General features: G+C 39.7%; 1 pseudogene; it reads left to right on the top strand.

Moving 5' to 3' along the window:
* The window catches only part of LOC133557227 (proteasome activator complex subunit 4B-like), a 199,170-nt pseudogene that overhangs the window by 89,284 nt on the left and 84,963 nt on the right, over positions 1-24,923 (top strand).

The following is a 24,923-nucleotide window of genomic DNA, read 5'->3' as shown; positions in this document are numbered from 1 at the left end:
AATATGTCCGTGTGGAAACACGTTGGGTACGCCTCCGAACCGAACTGAAACCCCCGTACCGAAACGGTTCAATACAAATACACGTTCCGTTACACCCCTAGTATTACCTGATTCTGATGACTTGCATTGATTGGAATCAGACAGTAGTGCTGATTACGTCCACATTTCCCAACGGAGGAGGAAAAAAAAGTCCTCCTTTCTGTCCAATACCACATGAAAGTGGTTGATTTTTGCCGTCTTATTTGTCAAGCTTCCATACTCCTTTTTATACACTTTACAATAAATACATTGGCGGCAAACTTCGTAACTTGCTAGCTTGTGCGCGCCAGCTTTCTGAGACTCTTATTTTGTTAGCGCAGTTCAGATGAAGCAGGGCTTTTATTGTGACGATATGAACTGTGCAGTCTCTTAAGAGTTTTGACCGCAGGTACGGCCCGAGAGTCTGTTGAAATAAAAAGTATTTCTCGCCTTCCTGTCGGTCATTTTTTCTTAATGATGATCTAAGAGCAGCCAGCGTCATCTCACAAGTGACGAAAGTGGTGAAAACATACAAAAGTGTTGAAAATACACGCAATCCTAACTTAAAATGCAGGACATTTGAGGCATTTAAGAAACTCCACCCGGACAGCCCCGCAAAAGAGGACATATCCAGTGAAAAGAGGAGGTATGGTCAATCTATCGTAGCCCGGTCGCTGCTAGCATGCCGTGTGTTGTGCCTCGGTATGCATTGTTTACACAACATGTGGTAAGCTACTTAATATGTCCGTGTGGAAACTCGTTGGGTACGTCTCCGAACCGAACTGAAACCCCCGTACCGAAACGGTTCAATACAAATACACGTTTCGTTACACCCCTAGTATTACCTGATTCTGATGACTTGCATTGATTGGAATCAGACAGTAGTGCTGATTACGTCCACATTTCCCAACGGAGGAGGAAAAAAAAGTCCTCCTTTCTGCCCAATACCACATGAAAGTGGTTGATTTTTGCCGTCTTATTTGTCAAGCTTCCATACTCCTTTTTATACACTTTACAATAAATACATTGGCGGCAAACTTCGTAGCTTGCTAGCTTGTGCGCGCCAGCTTTCTGAGACTCTTATTTTGTCAGCGCAGGCAGGATGAAGCAGGGCTTTTATTGTGAAGATATGAACTGTGCAGTCTCTTTAGAGTTTTGACCGCAGGTACGGCCCGAGAGTCTGTTGAAATCAAAAAGTATTTCTCGCCTTCCTGTCGGTCATTTTTTCTTAATAATGATCTAAGAGCAGCCAGCGTCATCTCACAAGTGACGAAAGTGGTGAAAACATACAAAAGTGTTGAAAATACACGCAATCCTAACTTAAAATGCAGGACATTTGAGGCATTTAAGAAACTCCACCCGGACAGCCCCGCAAAAGAGGACATATCCGGCGAAAAGAGGAGGTATGGTCAGTCTATCGTAGCCCGATCGCTGCTAGCATGCCGTGTGTTGTGCCTCGGTATGCATTGTTTACACAACATGTGGTAAGCTACTTAATATGTCCGTGTGGAAACTGGTTGGGTACACCTCCGAACCGAACTGAAACCCCCGTACCGAAACGGTTCAATACAAATACACGTACCGTTACACCCCTAGTATTACCTGATTCTGATGACTTGCATTGATTGGAATCAGACAGTAGTGCTGATTACGTCCACATTTCCCAATGGAGGAGGAAAAAAAAAGTCCTTCTTTCTGTCCAATACCACATGAAAGTGGTTGATTTTTGCCGTCTTATTTGTCAAGCTTCCATACTCCTTTTTATACACTTTACAATAAATACATTGGCGGCAAACTCCGTAGCTTGCTAGCTTTCTGAGACTCTTATTTTGTCAGCGCAGGCAGGATGAAGCAGGGCTTTTATTGTGAAGATATGAACTGTGCAGTCTCTTTAGAGTTTTGACCGCAGGTACGGCCCGAGAGTCTGTTGAAATTAAAAAGTATTTCTCGCCTTCCTGTCGGTCATTTTTTCTTAATAATGATCTAAGAGCAGCCAGCGTCATCTCACAAGTGACGAAAGTGGTGAAAACATACAAAAGTGTTGGGCCGCAAATGGTGCCCAGGCCTCACTTTGGAAACCCCTGATATTGACTATGTGAACAAATGTATTTTTATTGTTATTTATTTATTCATCTATTTTTGTCCTGTCCAGCTGCTCAGGCAACTCATGTTGTTGATGTACAGATTTACTTTACTAAAGAGAAGTGTGGGATAATTCTCTTGTTGTTTTATTTGTATTTGACTTTATTAAATGGCTTTAGATTATCATTGGGTGCAGCAAGAGGGGATAGAAAGAGGGAAAAGGGGAAATTGCGGGGACAGGAAGGGAAAGAAATAAAACGAAAACAACAATAAACACAATAATAACAACCACCACAACAACAGAGCAACATCAGCAAATAGGATATGTACAAATATGATAGTAAAATTGATCGCAAAGAAGCAGTTAGTAAAATAATTATTAACACTGAAATGACAATGAGCATTTTACACTATAAATGGAGCGATAGAAATAACACTATGGACAATGAATAATAATAATTTACCTCCATTATCAACAATACAGTTGTTTCAAATGCAACGATACATCTTTATAATGATAACTTGAAATACAAAAGAAAGCAGATAAATTGAGGGGAAGAAAGAGAAGTGAACTGTATTAACCTTGTAGATTGTTATAGAACAATAGGTTAAGCTTTGTCAGTGTGCCACGTGTTACCCAGTTTCCCCGAGGTGAACAGCATTAATATATGTTTGATGAAACGTGATTATATGCATGAGTGTATGCATGTATATGTACTTATATATGTATAGTATGTGTATATGTATGTTTGTACTGTGAATTTATATGTATAGTATGTGTATATGTATGTTTGTACTGTGAATTTATATGTATAGTATGTGTATATGTATGTTTGTACAGTAAATGTATGTGTATATGTATGTTTGTACAGTGAATGTATGTTTTTACAGTGAATGTATGTGTATATGTATGTTTGTACAGTGAATGTGTGTGTATAGTATGTGTATATGTATGTTTGTACAGTGAATTTATATGTACATGTATGTGTATATGTATGTTTGTACAGTGAATTTATATGTATAGTATGTGTATATGTATGTTTGTACAGTGAATGTGTGTGTATGTGTGTTTGTACAGTGAATTTATGTGTATATGTATGTTTGTACAGTGAATGTGTGTGTATATGTGTTTGTACAGTGAATGTATGTGTATATGTATGTTTGTACAGTGAATGTGTGTGTATATGTATGTTTGTACAGTGAATTTATATGTATAGTATATGTATGTTTGTACAGTGAATGTATGTGTATATGTATGTTTGTACAGTGAATGTATGTGTATAGTATGTGTATATGTATGTTTGTACAGTGAATGTATGTGTATATGTATGTTTGTACAGTGAATGTGTGTGTATATGTATGTTTGTACAGTGAATGTATGTGTATAGTATGTTTGTACAGTGACTGTATGTGTATGTGTATGTTTGTACAGTGAATGTGTGTGTATATATATGTTTGTACAGTGAATGTATGTGTATATGTATGTTTGTACAGTGAATTTATATGTATAGTATCTGTATATGTATGTTCGTACAGTGAATGTATGTGTATGTTTGTACAGTGAATGTGTGTGTATATATATGTTTGTACAGTGAATGTATGTGTATAGTATGTTTGTACAGTGAATGTATGTGTATGTGTATGTTTGTACAGTGAATGTGTGTATATATATGTTTGTACAGTGAATGTATGTGTATATGTATGTTTGTACAGTGAATGTATGTGTATGTGTATGTTTGTACAGTGAATGTGTGTGTATATGTATGTTTGTACAGTGAATGTGTGTGTATATGTATGTTTGTACAGTGAATGTATGTGTATATATATGTTTGTACAGTGAATGTATGTGTATATGTATGTTTGTACAGTGAATGTGTGTGTATATGTATGTTTGTACATTGAATGTGTGTGTATATGTATGTTTGTACAGTGAATGTGTGTGTATATGTATGTTTGTACAGTGAATGTATGTGTATATGTATGTTTGTACAGTGAATGTATGTGTATATGTATGTTTGTACAGTGAATGTATGTGTATATGTATGTTTGTACAGTGAATGTGTGTGTATATGTATGTTTGTACAGTGAATGTATGTGTATATGTGTTTGTACAGTGAATGTATGTGTATAGTATGCGTATATGTATGTTTGTACAGTGAATGTGTGTGTATAGTATGTGTATATGTATGTTTGTACAGTGAATGTATGTGTGGACAAATGTATTAAGTTACGTCTCCTGATCAGAATACTGGACATACACTTAAATGTTGGTTTTTGATTTTGGTATTTTGGTATTCAATCAGCCAACTTAACCATGGAAAAAAAACATGTCTTTCAGGTTGAAAAAGACTTGTGTTTTGCTTCTGCTGAGTTCGAGGACTTCGTTCTGCAGTTTCTAGACAGGTAACAACAAACACCATATATATAGGGCTGGGCCATATATCGATATACACGATACATTGCGGGTTTGTCTCTGTGCGATATAGAAAATGACTATCGTGATATTCGAGTATGCGTTCTCACGCAGTTGCTTTTAGCTGCGGGCATTACACTACAGGCTCCTCTCGCTCTTTCCTGTCTCTCTTTCTCACAGACAGCAAGCACACATAGGTCACATCTATTTTTTCGTCATGTCAACCGCCGACCCGCGGTTTATCCGCGGACTCCGCGGATGAGACCGCAAACCGCGCATCTCTAATATATAAACATACATATATATATTTATATATATGTAATTATGTACAAGCAAGTCCGAGTCCATGGTTCTCGCCCGGAAAAGGGTGGAATGCCATCTCCGGGTTGGGGAGGAGACCCTGCCCCAAGTGGAGGAGTTCAAGTACCTAGGAGTCTTGTTCACGAGTGAGGGAAGAGTGGATCGTGAGATCGACAGGCGGATCGGTGCGGCGTCTTCAGTAATGCGGACGTTGTATCGATCCGTTGTGGTGAAGAAGGAGCTGAGCCGGAAGGCAAAGCTCTCAATTTACCGGTCGATCTACGTTCCCATCCTCACCTATGGTCATGACCGAAAGGATAAGATCACGGGTACAAGCGGCCCAAATGAGTTTCCTCCGCCGTGTGGCGGGTCTCTCCCTTAGAGATAGGGTGAGAAGCTCTGCCATCCGGGAGGAACTCAAAGTAAAGCCGCTGCTCCTCCACATGGAGAGGAGCCAGATGAGGTGGTTCGGGCATCTGGTCAGGATGCCACCCGAACGCCTCCCTAGGGAGGTGTTTAGGGCACGTCCAACCGGTAGGAGGCCACGGGGAAGACCCAGGACACGTTGGGAAGACTATGTCTCCCGGCTGGCCTGGGAACGCCTCGGGATCCCCCGGGAAGAGCTAGACGAAGTGGCTGGGGAGAGGGAAGTCTGGGTTTCCCTGCTTAGGCTGTTGCCCCCGCGACCCGACCTCGGATAAGCGGAAGAAGATGGATGGATGATTGATTGATTGCTACTTTTATTAGTAGATTGCACAGTTCAGTACATATTCCGTACAATTGACCTCTAAATGGTAACACCTGAATAAGTTTTTCAACTTGTTTAAGTCCACGTTAATCAATACATGGTGATCACATGTTCTGTGGTCATTTGCTAACTTGCAATCCACCTCGGAGCCACACGCAGTAATTCATGATGCACTCGTAACGGCCCCCCCGAGCGCGAAATTCCACCGTGGTGTGCTTTTGTGCGCAGGTGCTTTGCTCTGATCGACTGCAGCACTTTGGAGCAGACCAGAGACGAGATGGAGACGGACACTCAGACCCAGCTGGAGAGCCTGGTGGAGCTGGGCCTCTCCTCCACTGTCAGCACGGTCCTCACACAGTGCTCCAAACAAATATACACGGTAACACACGGCGCTGCACAAAAAGTACACTTTATTGTCAAGTCATGTTGTGATCGCTTGTTCTGTCCTCGTTGCCGTCAGGTGGCTTTGGAGAAGGTGTACAACTTTGCTACCTCCAACATCTTTGAGACCTGTGTGTCGGGCAGGATGGTGGCTGACATGTGCAGGGCGGCCGCCAAGGTGTGTGTGTGTTTGTGTGTGTGTGCGCGACTGAGGAAAAACACCATATTGCTATTGAATCGATGCATTCATGCACACATTCAATTACTGCAGAGGCATACACCCTCTGTTGTGTGTTATTATCATTTCAGTTCAATTTGTTTGTATAAATGATTCTCTCTTCCTTATTTCTCGTGTGTGTGTGTGTGTGTGTGTGTGTGTGTGTGTGTGTGTGTGTGTGTGTGTTTGCTTGCAGTGTCATCCCGCTGAGTCTCTCCGACTGTTTGTCCCTCACTGCTGCAGTCTCATTTTCCACACTACTGAAAGTCAGTATAACATTGTTGTGCATATGTATGGGAATCGTTCACATTTCAACCAATTCAGTACCGATTCCCAGTACCGGGGAAGGCGCGGAATCAATACCAGTATTCGACGGTACAAAGTTTTGGTACTTTAGTAACTTTAAAGGCCTACTGAAATGCGATTTTCTTATTTAAACGGGGATAGCAGGTCCATTCTATGTGTCACACTTGATCATTTCGCGATATCGCCATATTTTTGCTGAAAGGATCTAGTAGAGAACATCCACGATAAAATTTTCAACTTTTGGTCGCTAATAAAAAAGCTTTGCCTGTACCGGAAGTAGCAGACGATGTGCGCGTGACGTCACGGGTTGTGGAGCTCCTCACATCTGAACATTGTTTACAATCATGGCCACCAGCAGCGAGAGCGATTCGAACCGAGAAAGCAACGGTTTGCCCGTTAATTTGAGCGAGGGTGAAAGATTCGTGGATGAGGAAAGTGAGAGTGAAGGACTAGAAGAAAAAAAAAGACTATACAGTGGGAGCGATTCAGATATAATTAGACACATTTACTAGGATAATTCTGGAAAATCCCTTATCTGCTTATTGTGTTACTAGTGTTTTAGTGAAATTATATGGTCGTACCTGTACAACCTGAAGGTTTGCCCCGAATTTTTAAAATATTTTTGGATGAGGAAAGTGAGAGTGAAGGACTAGAAAAGAAAAAAAAAAAAAGGGGAAGAAAAGACTATATAGTGGGAGCGATTAGACAAATTTATTGGATAATTCTGAGTTGAGTTTACAAGTTTATTCACAATACCATATAACATTTACAACAGTGGTGAATATCATCATTTAAAGATGTTGGTATGTGAAAGAGTCCCCCAAATAAGCTAGAAAAAGCTTTTGACAGGGGGTCCAAAGGACAATATATACATGGAAAGATCAAATATGGTAGCAAGCACGACAACGAAAAACACAACAACAACAACGCTATATGATAAACACAAGATAATAGTACTAAAGCAAGCAAAAACATACATACATTCATTCAACCATGCAAATGGTTCTGGAAAATCCCTTATCTGCTTATTGTGTTACTAGTGTTTTGGTGAAATTATATGTTCGTACCTGTATAACCTGAGGGTTTGCCCCGCATTTTTCTTCAGCACCAGTCGACAGGTGGTGGCGATGCCCATCTCTGCCCTTCGCAAGGGACCCTCTTCGAAACATGATCCTTCGAAATGGTCGCTGCATAATACACTGTACTTTGTGTGTGTGGTCCAATCCAACCGTGTTCGCTTGACCGCTCTGTTCCATACTAAAGCTTCACCGTCATCTTTCGGGAATGTAAACAATGAAACACCGGCTGTGTTTGTGTTGCTAAAGGCGGCCGCAATACACCGCTTCCCACCTACAGCTTTCTTCTTTGACGTCTCCATTATTCATTGAACAAATTGCAAAAGATTCAGCAACACAGATGTCCATAATACTGTGGAATTATGCGATGAAAACAGACGACTTATAGCTGGGAACGGTGCTGGGACAAAATGTCCTCTACAATGCGTGACGTCACGCGCACGTGTCATCATACTGTGACGTTTTAGCAGGATACTTCGGCGTGAAATTTAAAATTGCAATTAAGTAAACTAAAAAGGCCGTATTGGCATGTGTTGCAATGTTAATATTTCATCATTGATATATAAACTATCAGACTGTGTGGTCGGTAGTAGTGACCTTTAAAGGCCTACTGAAATGAGAATTTCTTATTCAAACGGGGATATAGTTGGTCCATTCTATGTGTCATACTGATCATTTCGCGATATTGCCATATTTTTGCTGAAAGGATATAGTAGAGAACATCGATGATAAAGTTCGCAACTTTTGCTCGCTAATAAAAAAGCTTTGCCTGTACCGGAAGTAGCAGACGATACGCGCGTGACATCACGGGTTGTGGAGCTCCTCACATCCTCACATTGTTTACAATCATGGCCACCAGCAGCGAGAGCGATTCGGACCGAGAAAGCGACAATTTCCCCATTAATTTGAGCGAGGTTGAAAGATTCGTGGATGAGGAAAGTGAGAGTGAAGGACTAGAAAAAAAAAAAAAGACTATACAGTGGGAGCGATTCAGATATAATTAGACACATTTACTAGGATAATTCTGGAAAATCCCTTATCTGCTTATTGTGTTACTAGTGTTTTAGTGAAATTTATATTGTCGTACCTCTACAACCTGAAGGTTTGCCCCGCATTTTTCTTCAGCACCAGTCGACAGGTGGTGGCGATGCCCATCTCTGCCCTTCGCAAGGGACCCTCTTCGAAACATGATCCTTCGAAATGGTCGCTGCATAATACACTGTACTTTGTGTGTGTGGTCCAATCCAACCATGTTCGCTTGACCGCTCTGTTCCATACTAAAGCTTCACCGTCATCTTTCGGGAATGTAAACAATGAAACACCGGCTGTGTTTGTGTTGCTAAAGGCGGCCGCAATACACCGCTTCCCACCTACAGCTTTCTTCTTTGACGTCTCCATTATTCATTGAACAAATTGCAAAAGATTCAGCAACACAGATGTCCAAAATATTGTGGAATTATGCGATGAAAATAGACGACTTATAGCCGGGAACGGTGCTGGGACAAAATGTCCTCTACAATGCGTGACGTCACGCGCACGCCTCATCCTACCGCGACGTTTTAGCAGGATACTTCCGCGTGAAATTTAAAACTGCAATTTAGTAAACTAAAAAGGCCGTATTGGCATGTGTTGCAATGTTAATATTTCATCATTGATATATAAACTATCAGACTGCGTGGTCGGTAGTAGTGGCTTTCAGTAGGCCTTTAAAAAATGAGCTAATTATGATAACTGCTGTCCAGTTGTTATTTCTTCTTTTATTGTGACATTTCTAAATCTCAAATGCAGTTGCAAGTCCAAGACGGTAGACCAGACCTGGGCAAAATACGGCCCGCAGAACACATGCGGCTCTTAAAGATTTTCAATCTACATAATTTTTTTTACACTTAATGATAATAATACATTTTCATTTGTAAAAAGCACTTTACATTGAGCAAACAACCTCAAAGTGCTACAGTGTATTAAAAAAAAAGAAAAAATATATATAATAATAAAAAATACAAAATATCAATCAATTAATGTTTATTTATATGGCCCTAAATCACAAGTGTCACACAGGGCTGCACAAACCACAACAACATCCTCGGTACAGAGCCCACATAAGGGCAAGGAAAAACTCACCCCAGTGGGACGTCGGTGACAGTGACTATGAGAAACCTTGGAGAGGACCGCATATCAATCAATCAATCAATGTTTACTTATATAGCCCTAAATCACTAGTGTCTCAAAGGGCTGCACAAACCACTACGACATCCTCGGTAGGCCCACATAAGGGCAAGGAAAACTCACACCCAGTGGGACGTCGGTGACAATGATGACTATGAGAACCTTGGAGAGGAGGAAAGCAATTTATGTCGAGCGGGTCTAACATGATACTGTGAAAGTTCAATCCATAATGGATCCAACACAGTCGCCAGAGTCCAGTCCAAAGCGGATCCAACACAGCAGCGAGAGTCCCGTTCACAGCGGAGCCAGCAGGAAACCATCCCAAGCGGAGGCGGATCAGCAGCGCAGAGATGTCCCCAGCCGATACACGGGCGAGCAGTACATGGCCACCGAATCGGACCGTACCCCCTCCACAAGGGAGAGTGGGACATAGAAGAAAAAGAAAAGAAACGGCAGATCAACTGGTCTAAAAAGGGAGTCTATTTAAAGGCTAGAGTATACAAATGAGTTTTAAGGTGAGACTTAAATGCTTCTACTGAGGTGGCATCTCGAACTGTTACCGGGAGGGCATTCCAGAGTACTGGACCCCGAACGGAGTTAGCCACCTCGGTAAAACACATGTCATGTGGGCTACCTAGAGGTAGTTTGGCTGAGTTCGCTCTCAGTACTGCTAGAGCAGGCCTGGGCAAATATTTTGACTCGGGGGCCACAGTTAGAGAAAAAAATGTGTCTGGGGGCCGGTATATCTATTTTCAGCAACACTAATATAAAACCTCACAATAACGTCTGATTAAATGCTTAAAATAACAGACCGCCTTAAAAAACGGAATGGAATTTTACATTTTTCTATGAAGGATAAAACACTGAATATTGACTAAATATGAAGGTCACACCCCCTTTCGACGGGAATGAGAATCAGCACCTCCAAGTCCGAGTCCATGGTTCTCGCCCGGAAAAGGGTGGAATGCCATCTCCGGGTTGGGGAGGAGACCCTGCCCCAAGTGGAGGAGTTCAAGTACCTAGGAGTCTTGTTCACGAGTGGGGGAAGAGTGGATCGTGAGATCGACAGGCGGATCGGTGCGGCGTCTTCAGTAATGCGGACGTTGTACCGATCCGTTGTGGTGAAGAAGGAGCTGAGCCGGAAGGCAAAGCTCTCAATTTACCGGTCGATCTACGTTCCCATCCTCACCTATGGTCATGAGCTTTGGGTCATGACCGAAAGGATAAGATCACGGGTACAAGCGGCCCAAATGAGTTTGGGTCTCTCCCTTAGAGATAGGGTGAGAAGCTCTGCCATCCGGGAGGAACTCAAAGTAAAGCCGCTGCTCCTCCACATGGAGAGGAGCCAGATGAGGTGGTTCGGGCATCTGGTCAGGATGCCACCCGAACGCCTCCCTAGGGAGGTGTTTAGGGCACGTCCAACCGGTAGGAGGCCACGGGGAAGACCCAGGACACGTTGGGAAGACTATGTCTCCCGGCTGGCCTGGGAACGCCTCGGGATCCCCCGGGAAGAGCTAGACGAAGTGGCTGGGGAGAGGGAAGTTTGGGCTTCCCTGCTTAGGCTGCTGCCCCCGCGACCCGACCTCGGATAAGCGGAAGATGATGGATGGATGGATGGATGGACCCCCTTTCGATCGATTTATTTTACAATCAAGTGAAACGCAACAAACAAAGAAATATGAACACAAAGGGTACACAATAAAGCCACCTATAATCTGATACATCTAATATTTGCTAAATATCCCTCAGGGATCAATAAAGTACTTTCTATTCTATTCTATAATACCACTAAGCTTTAGAACTTTGTTGTGAAAATCCTCTTCCGCGTCTGTGGAAACGCTTCCCGCCCACACTTCTTGGTGCCTCGTCTGAGCTGCTGTGACGTAGATGACCATAGTAACTAACTAGATTACCATAGTAACTAATTAGATGACCATAGTAACTAACTAGATTACCATAGTAACTAATTAGATGACCATAGTAACTAACTAGATTACCATAGTAACTAATTAGATGACCATAGTAACTAACTAGATGACCATAGTAACTAACTAGATTACCATAGTAACTAACTAGATTACCATAGTAACTAACTAGATTACCATAGTAACTGGTATATTATCCATAAGCACAGATTCCGACCATTGAAATACTTTGTATAGTTCAAGACTTACGCTCATTAGAAAACATGACTGCAAATCATCATGGCTGCTACACTTTCTATCTTAAAGATTGCAAAAAATGATTTGGGAATGTCCAATTGAAAAGCTCAACGGGCCACATGTGGCCCCCGGGCCTTAATTTGCCCAGGTCTGTGCTAGAATAATCGCCAAAGATTTTCGGTTGCTGCCAAAAAAAATCAATCAATCCAATCCACTTTATTTATATAGCACATTTAAACAACAATAACGTTTCCAAAGTGCTGCACAGCCATGTTAAAAACAATTATAAAAAAATAAGAAATAAATAAATAAAATTAAATTTAAAAAAAGTATATATATATATATATTATGCTCCACCAATGACTGAATAAAAAGAAAAAATAAATAAATATAAAAACAATATAGAAACAAATATGATTAAAAACTATTTTAAAGGGTAAAATCAATTAAAACAGTAAAATAGAAATCAAAGTGTATAAAAAACACAGAAGACCACACAACTCACGTAGTGTTAAAAGCCAAAGAATAAAAGTGGGTCTTAAGACGAGACTTAAAACACTCCACTGTGGAAGCAGTTTGAACATGGAGGGGCAGAGTGTTCCAGAGCTTAGGGCCGACCACAGAGAAGGTCCTGTCTCCCCTGGTCTTAAGTCTGGTCTTGGGCACCACGAGCTGGAACTGGCTCTCGGACCTCAGAGCGCGCGCAGGAATGTAAATTTGGATGAGGTCCGAGATATATTGAGGTGCCAGTCCATGTAAAGATTTAAAAACAAACAGCAATGTTTTAAAATCAATTCTAAAATGAACAGGGAGCCAGTGCAGACTCTGAAGAATTGGGGTTATATTCTGGCGTTTCCTGGCCCCTGTTAAAAGTCCTGCTGCCGCATTCTGGACTAACTGCAACCGGGAGAGACCTTTTTGGCTAATGCCAGCATTGCACTTGAAATAAAAGCATGCACGACTTGTTCAAAAAGGTTAAAAGATAAAAACGGTTTAACCTTTACTAAAAGACGAAGGTGATAAAAACACGATTTTAAATCAATCAATGTTTATTTATATAGCCCCAAATCACAAATGTCTCAAAGGACTGCACAAATCATTACGACTACAACATCCTCGGAAGAACCCACAAAAGGGCAAGGAAAACTCACACCCAGTGGGCAGAGAGAATTCACATCCAGTGGGACGCCAGTGACAATGCTGACTATGAGAAACCTTGGAGAGGACCTCAGATGTGGGCAACCCCCCCCCCTCTAGGGGACCGAAAGCAATGGATGTCGAGCGGGTCTACAAACAAAACAAAAACCTGATTCGGTACCCATCTCTAGTTATGTGAAAATGCTACTTATTTATGTCACAAAAGTGTGTTTAATGCCCAACATTTCCATAGTACAGTACAATACACCACCAACCATTCATGCCTGTGAATCAAATGAGTCCAAAAAAAAGAGTAAAGAATGTAGTTTATTTGAAAAAAAAACTTAAAAAAAAATAAATTCATGCAGAATATTAATGAGGAGCAATTCCAATCTTCTTGCATTTATTTGACTGGACAGCCGCCGGTTAATCTCCAAAGAGAAACTTATTAGCCTGCCAGTGAGGCAGCTCGAAATATTACTCATCTTCCTCATTTGCATGTGTGTGAGTAGATGAGGATCTCCAGAGTGAAGACGAGCTGGATAAAGAGCTGCTGTGGAACCTCCAGCTGCTCTCCGAGGTAAGATGCAGGAAAACTTTGCAGCAGACAAGTTAGCGTTAGCTTACAGCGTGCTACTACAGCATAGACATCTTATAAGTACAAACCCCGTTTCCATATGAGTTGGGAAATTGTGTTAGATGTAAATATAAACGGAATACAATGATTTGCAAATCCTTTTCAACCCATATTCAGTCAAATGCTCTACAAAGACAAGATATTTGATGTTCAAACTCATTAACTTTTTTTTTTTGAAAATAATAATTAACTTGCCAAAGTAGTTGGGAAAGGGCATGTTCACCACTGTGCTACATCACCTTTTCTTTTAACAACACTCAATAAAGTCAGGAAACTAATTGTTGAAGCTTTGAAAGTGGAATTATTTACCATTCTTGCTGGATGTACAGCTTAAGTTGTTCAACAGTCCGGGGTTTTGTCGTCGTGTTTTACGCTTCATAATGCGCCACACAGACATGTTTGGACTGCAGGCGGGCCAGGAAAGTACCCGCACTCTTTTACTACGAAGCCACGCTGTTGTAACACGTGGCTCAGGAAAGGGGAACAATTTAGCTGTGTTGGGGGGTCAGGAAGAGGAAACACACATGCCCAGGTCAGCTATAGTCCACAGGAGAAAGAGCCCGATCAGATTAGAGGCCTCTTTCAGGGCGTCACATTCCTAAACCTAATAAACAACTTTTGGTACCCAGTTCAAAGAACATTATCTATTTAAACAAGTAAAAGTAATTTTGCTATCACAATCCCCAAAGAGGGCACTTTAAGTTGATGTGTTGAACTCTTTATTTTTATTTGAATCACTTGTTTATTTTTCAACAAGTTTTTAGTTATTTTTATATCTTTTTTTCCAAATAGTTCAAGAAAGACAACTATAGATAAGCAATATTTTGCACTGTTATACAATTTAATAAACCAGAAACTGATGACATAGTGCTGTATTTTACTTCTTTATCTCTTTTTTTTCAATCAAAAATGCTTTGCTCTGATTAGGGGGTACTTGAGTTAAAAAAAAAAATGTTCACAGGGGTACATCACTGCAAAAAGGTTGAGAACCACTGATCTAGACCGCTTAAAAAAAACACAATTTTCTTCATTTTTAGATCTGCTTTTTAGGGCTTCACAGCCATTTGCTGTCTTTTTTCACTATTCACTAATTATTTATTGCCAGATTTTCTACATGTAGACATGGACATTTTATTAGGTACACCCGCTCGACCCAAGGGGAGGTCCACAATTGCACTAACTTCTCTGGAGTTTAATAGGCCAGTTGGACGGATGTTTACTTCCTGCAGTGTTTTCGGGGAGATGGAAACGCTACAAAATAACTTAGATTCAAATCATTGCTGGGGGACTAATGGAGGCCCCCAACTGTGTTAAATTACACGAAAACTACATTTACAAATATAATAATACTAAATTTGAGCAAGACTGTCGAAAGGATTGGAGAACACAGATGCTACATTGTTTATAAACTATATAAAATGTTTTATAAGTATTAATTTAAAACAATGCTGTGGTTGCATCACAGCAAGAGTTGCTTGTTTTTAGCTTAACTATTGGAAAAAACGTGTTAGTTTATATCAGATCTTGTATTGAAGATGTCCAAATTGCGGCCTGGGGGCCATTTGCAGCCCGCAGCTATTTCTTTACCGGCCCCCATTTTAAAAATACTATAAAAAAAACCAACATAAAAAGTGGAATAAATAAGCAAACAGGTGAAATGTAACAAGAACGTGTTGCAATATTGACACTAATGAAGTGAAGTGAATTATATTTATATAGCGCTTTTCTCAAGTGACTCAAAGCACTTTACATAGTGAAACCCAATATGTAAGTTACATTTAAACCAGTGTGGGTGGCACTGGGAGCACGTGGGTAAAGTGTCTTGCCCAAGGACACGACAGTGACTAGGATGGCGGAAGCGGGAATCGAACCTGCAACCCTCAAGTTGCTGGCACGGCCACTCTACCAACCGAGCTATGCCGCCATGCAGGCTGTTTGTTTTTTTAACTGTGAAATTGTCATTACTCAAAAAAAACAACAGCAATATATATATATATATATATATATATATATATATATATATATATTAAATTAAATAAATATTTCTGTAGTTGATGTAGATATTTAAGCTTTGTAACTAAAAAATACTATATATTGATATATAACCTATTTTTAACACTTTTATGAGTGGGGGTATTTTGGATCCCTAAGACCTTTCGTCTGATTTAAAAAAAAAAAAAAATTTTAAGTTTCATTGTTCAAATATATTGTTGCAATGTTGTTGTGAATTCACCCATTTAAGGCTCCAATTGCTTCAACTAATATTTCACGTTGAATATTTTGGGCAAGAAAATATTGCGTGTTCTTTGCGCCCTAAAAAGAGGGTTTTCTTTGACAAAAATGGTATAAAACCTAAAAAAAATGTTTATGTTATTCCAACAGATTGATCTAAAAGTTGATCCATAGATATTTTAGCGTTTTAAGTAAAGTTTTTAACACTTTAACGACTAAGACCCTTTTGGGTCCCTGTGACCTTTAAACAGTCACCAAAACTAAAGGGAGCACTAATGACTTTTAGTCTGATAAAAAATAAAAATAAAATAAATATATATATACATATCTCAATGGATAGTTCTGAAGTTGAGCTATAGATATTTTAGTGAATAAAGTATAAGTAAAAAATAAAAACTTCGGATTTTTTAACATTTTATTGACTAAGAAAGACCCTTTTGAGTCCCCGGTGTTGTGATCCGCTTCCCGGATCACATTCTAATTTTGGTTTTTGAGTCCTTTTGTGTTTTCTGATTGTTTTGGACTCTTCCGCTTCTGAGTTAGAGAATCACTGGTCCACACTAACAAGGAGCCAGGGAAATTTCACAAAGTTTTTTTTAAATGCCTGAAGCGTGCATATGCTGCTGCATAAAATAAAAGAAAGTCTTGTGGTTTTATAATGTGATGTAATACATGTGCAATGAAGTGTACATTTACTTGAACATCATGTGTTTTTTATGAAGCACAAGCACAGTGGCGCCCCGATACTTTCCTTCCTTACGGCAGAATAAGAACGCCTAGGAGTTCTGCTAGATGAGGCTAAATACAGTGAATGAATGAATGGGTTTATTTGAGCCATGCAAAAAAAACAAGAGAATGACATAAAATACAAAAGAAATATATCAATACATTATTTTTACACCTACATTGAAAACATTACATGTGACTAATCTTTTGTAGATGTCAAGATTGGCTCAAAAGGGAGTGGAAGAAGTAAACTTATTAGGTCCCACCCCTATACATATACAATATATATATATATATACAATATATAATACAATAATATAATTCCATTCAGTGTTTGCTGCTATATATTTTCTATATAAAATACATTTAAATTAACACACACTTACATATATACATATGTACACACACATATACAATTTATATATATATATATATATATATACATACATATATATATATATATATACATATATATATATGCATATATACATATATATATATATACATATACATACACACATACACATGCATATACACAAAATACACACATATCCATCACACACACACCTATATAAATACTATATATATATAATAGTATATATAATATACACTTTTGTCTAAACATTATTAACAGTTCATGGTGCCTATGGGAACAAGCTTTCATTTTGACTGTGATATTAGTGGTTAATAGTTATAGTTAACAGTGAATGCACTCTGTTATTTATCTGTGCACTCTCACACACACATCAATATTAATGATGTCATGAGGTACAACCCTGTGGAGCAGACCCTGGCAATTATTTTGACTCGCGTGCGAAAATGTGTGGGGGGCCGGTGCGTATCTGTGTAAGATGTATGTATGTGTATATATGTATGTATACATAGTATATACCGAATTTTTCATGAGTATAAGTCGCTCCTGCTGAAAATGCGTAATAAAGAAGGAAAAAAAAACATTTATAAATCGCACTGGAGTATAAGTCGCATTTTTTGGGGGAAATTTATTTGATAAAACCCAACACCAAGAATAGACATTTAAAAGGAATTTTAAAACACAGTAGGGGTGGGCAAATTAATGCGTTAATTACGAGTTAACTCATCAATCTATTAACGCCGACAATTATTTTATCGCACATTTGCGTATGTTGTTTACATGCTTTTATTTTGTTAACGCCTTTTCTTAACAAGATGGCGTGGAGGGGCTCTTGGTAAAGATGGAACATTTGGCAAAAATACCGGACAATTCTGCAAATTTCATGGCTGGCTTACAGCGTGGTCACTCCGGGATCACTTACGACCGCCAGACAATTCTGAATGTGGATAGATCGGGCCGTTTTGGACTGAATGAGGCGTGCTAGCTAGCATGGGAATACTTTGCCGGCTACATCCAGCGGCCTGTGAAGCAGCGGAGTATATGTGTTGTCTGTCTATTTATGAATAATGCAGACCAGGAGTGTTGGCTGAGTTCTTAACGTTTACTTTCAGAGCGTGCATATCACAACATACAAGATGTCGTCATGGCGACACAACCTATACCGGGCTACGGCGCATGCTCCTCACTCCTGTTGCATGCTGGGTAGGGTAGTTCTTTTATTCCCTGGCTCATAACATCACAATATAGTACCATGCATATGATGCCTTCAGTTTATCAAAGCACCAAGCAAACAATCGGAAAATTCCCATCATATCAATTCCTAGATATGGTCATAATTATTTTAAGTGCACTACGCAGAATAAACACAACATTATTAATATTGCTACTACGGATAATTTGATCCAAAATTCCCTAAAACAGCCCACTACCTATAATATAGTTTTTTTAAACATAAGATCCCTGATAAAAAAAATGTTTCTGCTGTTACCTCAGAAATTGCCTGTTCAGATGTTATGATTGTGGCTCAGAGATTTGTATGTAGATTATATTTATTTTCCATAACAAACAGGATAACTTAAATACCCTGGCAGTGGCAATAAGCTTAAATGTTTGTATTTACATTTTTGGAGTTGATTTTCATCAAATATGCTATTTAACTGCTACTGTTTAACAAGGACTGATTTAAATTGTGTTTGCACAACAAATGTTTTGGCGCTTTTGTTCATGTGGGAGAATATTCCAATAAAAAGGTGCACTACACACTACTTTTGAATTCATTATTGGGCTTTGCGTATACAATGCAGTTAATCGCGATTAATCGGAGAAATAGTGCGATTAACTTCGATTAAAATTTTTAATCGTTCCCCAGCCCTAAAATACAGAATAGTGAACAACAGGCTGAATAAGTGTACTTTATATGAGGCATAAATAACCAACTGAGAAGGTGCCTGCTATGTTAACGTAACATATTATGTAAGAGTCGTTCAAATAACTATAACATATAGAACATGCTATACGTTTACCAAACAATCTGTCACTCCTGATCGATAAATCCCATGAAATCTTATACGTCTAGTCTCTTACGTGAATGAGCTAAATAATATTATTTGATATTTTACGGTAATGTGTTAATAATTTCACACATAAATCGCACCCCCGGCCAAACTATGAAAAAAAACTGCGACTTATAGTCCGAAAAATACGGTATGTATGTGTATATAGTACAAACCCCGTTTCTATATGAGTTGGGAAATTGTATTAGATGTAAATATAAACGGAATACAATGATTTGCAAATCCTTTTCAACCCATATTCAATTGAATGCACTACAAAGACAACATATTTGATGTTCAAACTCATTAACTTTTTTTTTTTTTTGCAAATAATTAACTTAGAATTTCATGGCTGCAACACGTGCCAAAGTAGTTGGGAAAGGGCATGTTCACCACTGTGTTACATCACCTTTTCTTTTAACAACACTCTATAAACATTTGGGAACTGAGGAAACTAATTGTTGAAGCTTTGAAAGTGGAATTCTTTCCCATTCTTGTTTTATGTCGAGCTTCAGTTGTTCAACAGTCCAGGGTTTCCGCTGTCGTATTTTACGCTTCATAATGCGCCACACATTTTGGATGGGAGACATGTCTGGACTGCAGGCGGGTCAGGAAAGTACCTGCACTCTTTTACTACGAAGCCACGCTGTTGTAACACGTGGCCAGGCATTGTTTTGCTGAAATAAGCAGGGGCGTCCATGATAACGTTGCTTGGATGACAACATATGTTGCTCCAAAACCTGTATGGACCATTCAATATTAATGGTGCCTTCACAGATGTGTAAGTTACCCATGCCTTGGGCACTAATGCACCCCCATACCATCACAGATGCTGGCTTTTCAACTTTGCGCCTATAACAATCAGGATGGTTATTTTCCTCTTTGTTCCGGAGGACACCACGTCCACAGTTTCCGAATATAATTTGAAATGTGGACTCGTCAGACCACTTTGCATCAGTCCATCTTAGATGATCTCAGGCCCAGCGAAGCCGGCGGCGTTCCTTGGTGTTGTTGATAAATGGGTTTGGTTTTGCATAGTAGAGTTTTAACTTGCACTTACAGATGTAGCGACCAACTGTAGTTACTAACAGTGGTTTTATGAAGTGTTCCTGAGCCCATGTGGTGATATCCTTTACACACTGATGTCGAGTTTTTGATGCAGTACCGCCTGAGGGATCAGAGGTCCGTCATATCATTGCTTACGTGCAGTGATTTCTCCAGATTCTCTGAACTTTTTGATGATTTTTACGGACCGTAGATGGTAAAATCCCTAAATTCCTTGCAATAGCTCGTTGAGAAATGTTGTTCTAAAACTTTTCGACAATTTGCTTACAAATTGGTGACCCTCACTCCATCCTTGTTTGTGAATGACTTAGCATTTCATGGAAGCTGCTTTTATACCCAATCATGGCACCCACCTGTTCCCAATTAGCCTGCACACCTGTGGGTAGTTCCAAATAAGTGTTTGATGAGTACTCCTCAGCTTTATCAGTATTTATTGCCACCTTTCCCAACTTCTTTGTCACGTGTTGCTGGCATCAAATTCTAAAGTTAATGATTATTTGAAAAAAAAATAAAGTTTATGAGTTTGAACATCAAATATGTTGTCTTTGTAGCATATTCAACTGAATATGGGTTGAAAAGGATTTGCAAATCATTGTATTCTGTTTATATTTACATCTAACACAATTTCCCAACTCATATGGAAACGGGGTTTGTATTTGATAAAGTTATTAAATACTTTTTGGTCGCATTTGCTTTTAATAAAATAAATCAAGTATTGTGAGTGTATATCGTATTTCCTTGAATTGCCGCCGGGGCGCTAATTAATTTAAAACCTCTTCTCACTCCGGCGTTTACCAAAGGCATGAGGTAAATTTATGCTTGTGCTTATAAATTTGAGTGTGATGTAAGGATACCATCATGAAAAGCACATTTAATAAAAAAAACTTTGTTATGGTCTTTTACTTATAAATGAAGTCCATGCGCAGCTCCTACTGATCAAAAGCATCGATAACTTATTTATAGAAGTCTTCCTTATCTTTCTTCAGTTTGAAAAGTCTCTCTGTCTCGGTGGAGATCTTCCTTTATTACCTCCTGCTTCCATTGAAAGTCCAGTTTAGAAAACTGTTTGCTGCTTGTTGTCACTTCTTCTGCAGCCGAGTAGTCGCAAGAAGGATCACTAGCGCCCTCTACCACCAGGAGTCATTTAATGACTCATATTTGACACACGCAGCTACGGTATATTAATAAAAAATAGCTGCTTACTGTTCTTTTTAGCATATTCAATAGCTTGGACCTTAAATCCTACTGAATAGATCTTAATCTTTTTCCTTTCATGCGATTTCAAATGATTGAAATCAGCCTCCTTCATTTTGAAAATGATGTGACGTGACGAGATTGACCCGGTGGAAATTGTAGGCATATGCTAATTATTTGGCAAAACAAGTTTGACCCGGCGGAAATTCTAGACATGCGCTAATAAAAATAATTTTTTTGTGAAACGAGTTTGACCCGGCGGCAATTCAAGGAAACACAATATTCGCTTTCATAAAAAACGTTATCATAATGATATTATGATATGACAAATGGGTCCAAAAAGTATTTGATAAAGTTGTTATTAAATACTTATTGGTCCCATTTGCTTTTAATAAAATAAATCAAGTATTGCGAGTGTATCTTACCTTTCTGTATTTGTATCTGAAGCAGCAATAGCTATCCTCCATAAAATCATACTTCGTATGATCGCATTTATTTTGTCTTAAAGTCCAGTTTATATAATCCTCCATATTGGCAGAAACATTGATTTAATGCAATTTCATTCCAAGAAATTAAACAATATTTTTGCCTCTGATAAAAACAAACACCCACAAACGCGGGCCTACTCTAATAAAAATGCCATGTTTGTTATAAATACAGTTTAAGAAAAGGAAAGAAAAAAATGCTGGCCCCAGTACTGCTGAGGCATTGAACTGCAAGTTGACAATATATCGCCCCCCTACCTTGAGGCAGAGGTACTTGCTGCCTCATGGCCTGCCTTTTTGGCAACAAGCATGCGCCCTCTCGCCCGTACACGCCCAATACACACTGTGTGTAGCCGTGGAGGCACCGCCTGTGTCTGCCTCACTTCTTGGTATGCTGCGTTGTTTTGATCAGGAAACATGGACTTTCCACGATTTGGACCATGAAAATGATCAAAATATACAGGAATCAAAACTAAAATCACATAGAAAGCATGAATCAAAAGACAAATATTAAAACTTATTTTATATAGGCTTCACGGTGGCAGAGGGGTTAGTGCGTCTGCCTCACAATACGAAGGTCCTGCAGTCCTGGGTTCAAATCCAGGCTCGGGATCTTTCTGTGTGGAGTTTGCATGTTCTCCCCGTGATTGCGTGGGTTCCCTCCGGGTACTCCGGCTTCCTCCCACTTCCAAAGACATGCACCTGGGGATAGGTTGATTGGCAACACTAAATTGGCCCTAGTGTGTGAATGTTGTCTGTCTATCTGTGTTGGCCCTGCGATGAGGTGGCGACTTGTCCAGGGTGTACCCCGCCTTCCGCCCGATTGTAGCTGAGATAGGCGCCAGCGCCCCCCGCGACCCTGAAAGGGAATAAGCGGTAGAAAATGGATGGATGGATTTTATTTTATTACCTCGTTTACCATGAATTGATTTACGTGGACCCCGACTTAAACAAGTTGAAAAACTTATTCTGGTTGATTGATTGATTGATTGATTGATACTTTTATTAGTAGATTGCACAGTTCAGTACATATTCCGTACAATTGACCACTAAATGGTAACACCCCAATAAGTTTTTCAACTTGTTTAAGTCGGGGTCCACGTTAATCAATTCATGGTACAAATATATACTATCAACATAATACAGTCATCACACAAGTTAATCATCATAGTATGTACATTTAATTATTTACATTATTTACAATCCGGGGGGTGGGATGAGGAGCTTTGGTTGATATCAGTACTTCAGTCATCAACAATTGCATCAACAGAGAAATGTGGACATTGAAACAGTGTAGGTCTTATTTAGTAGGATATGTACAGCCAGCAGAGAACATAGTGAGTTCACATAGCATAAGAACAAGTATATACATTAGAAGTACATTTGAGTTGTTTATAATCCGGGGAGATGGGATGTGAATGGAGGAGGGTATTAGTAAAGTGTTGAAGTTGCCTGGAGGTGTTGTTTTAGAGCGGTTTTGAAGGAATATAGAAATGCACTTACTTTTACACCTGTTGGGAGTGCATTCCACATTGATGTGGCATCGAAAGAGAATGAGTTAAGACCTTTGTTAGATCGAAATCTGGGTTTAACGTGGTTTGTGGAGCTCCCCCTGGTGTTGTGGTTATGGCGGTCATTTACATTAAGGAAGTAGTTTGACATGTACTTCGGGATCAAGGAGGTGTAGCGGATTTTATAGACCAGGCTCAGTGCAAGTTGTTTTACTCTGTCCTCCACCCTGAGCCAGCCCACTTTGGAGAAGTGGGTTGGATTGAGGTGTGATCTGGGGTGGAGGTCTAAAAGTAACCGGATTAGCTTATTCTGGGATGTTTGGAGTCTAGATTTGAGGGTTTTGGAGGTGCTGGGGTACCAGGAGGTGCAAGCGTAATCGAAGAAGGGTTGAATGAGAGTTCCCGCTAGAATCCTCAAGGTGTTTTTGTTTACCAGAGAGGAGATTCTGTAGAGGAATCTCGTTCTTTGGTTGACCTTTTTGATCACCTTGGTTGCCATTTTATCACAGGAAAGATTAGCCTCTAGAATGGAACCTAGGTAGGTGATCTCATCCTTCCTGGTGTTACCATTTAGTGGTCAATTGTACGGAATAAGTACTGAACTGTGCCATCTACTAATTAAAGTTTCAATCAATCAATCAAAGTTTTGGAACATCTCATGTTTAAGCCACCTGGTGGCAGGTGAGGCACTTTCTCACTTGCCTCCCCTGACAGCACCTTACTGCATGGCATAAATCCTTCACTGTAGTTATTGAAGCTAAAAAAAAACAATTTTTTGTATCAAGCATTTGATGATCATTTAAAAAAGTCTTCTTGTCCCAACTGAGTTGATTATCAACCTGTTTGACTTTGAATTAAGGATTCCACACATGCTCCTAATCAATACATCTAATATTTCATCTTGAAAGTTCCTGAAACTGGCCCGAGAGAAGACGAACAAGGGGGGTTAAAAAATGATGACCTCGCTACATTTTGTTGCAGCGAGGCCTCGTAAATATCCAGCCACTTTGTCGCCGAGCAGAACATATTGATACCCTTTCTGTTTTGTTTTATTACTCCTGGGAGCTCATAGCGAGCCAGACGCCGTGACTTACTGCGGGACGTCAATATTTAATACACTGCTGAATCGGCTGTGTGTGTGTGTGTTTCAGGTTACCCGCGTAGATGGCGAGCAGCTGTTGAAGTACCGGGGGGATCTGGAGCGCGTCCTGTCCACGTGCGTGCGTTTGCGGTGCAAGCGGGCGTACACCCTGGCCTGCAGCCTGTTGGAGCACACACTCCGCTCGCTGTCGCTGATTTACCCCACCGAGTACAGGAGCACATCGGGAGGCTTTGACACAGACCTCCCCATACGGGTAACGCACACACGCTCATCTGTGTTACAACTGGTATAAGTTCATGTATTTACTTATTTTATTTATTTCGGCAATCTTCACACAAAACAAAGAACAACAACAAAAAAAGAAGAAAAAAAAAAACACTCATTTGAGCAATGATTGAGCCGAAAGGGTGTAGGTTGAAGCAACGCTTATATAAACCTACCCCATCACAACAAGAACAAGGTTCAAAATATATAAAATCTAAAACATGCTTCACTTATATTACTTTTTTTTTAAACAATATATAAGCAACATTTATGT

This window comes from Nerophis ophidion, linkage group LG08 (assembly GCF_033978795.1).
Source record: "Nerophis ophidion isolate RoL-2023_Sa linkage group LG08, RoL_Noph_v1.0, whole genome shotgun sequence".
Lineage (NCBI taxonomy): Eukaryota > Metazoa > Chordata > Actinopteri > Syngnathiformes > Syngnathidae > Nerophis > Nerophis ophidion.
The sequence above is the reverse complement of the archived record's forward strand: the minus strand, read 5'-3'. Positions and strand labels throughout refer to the sequence as shown.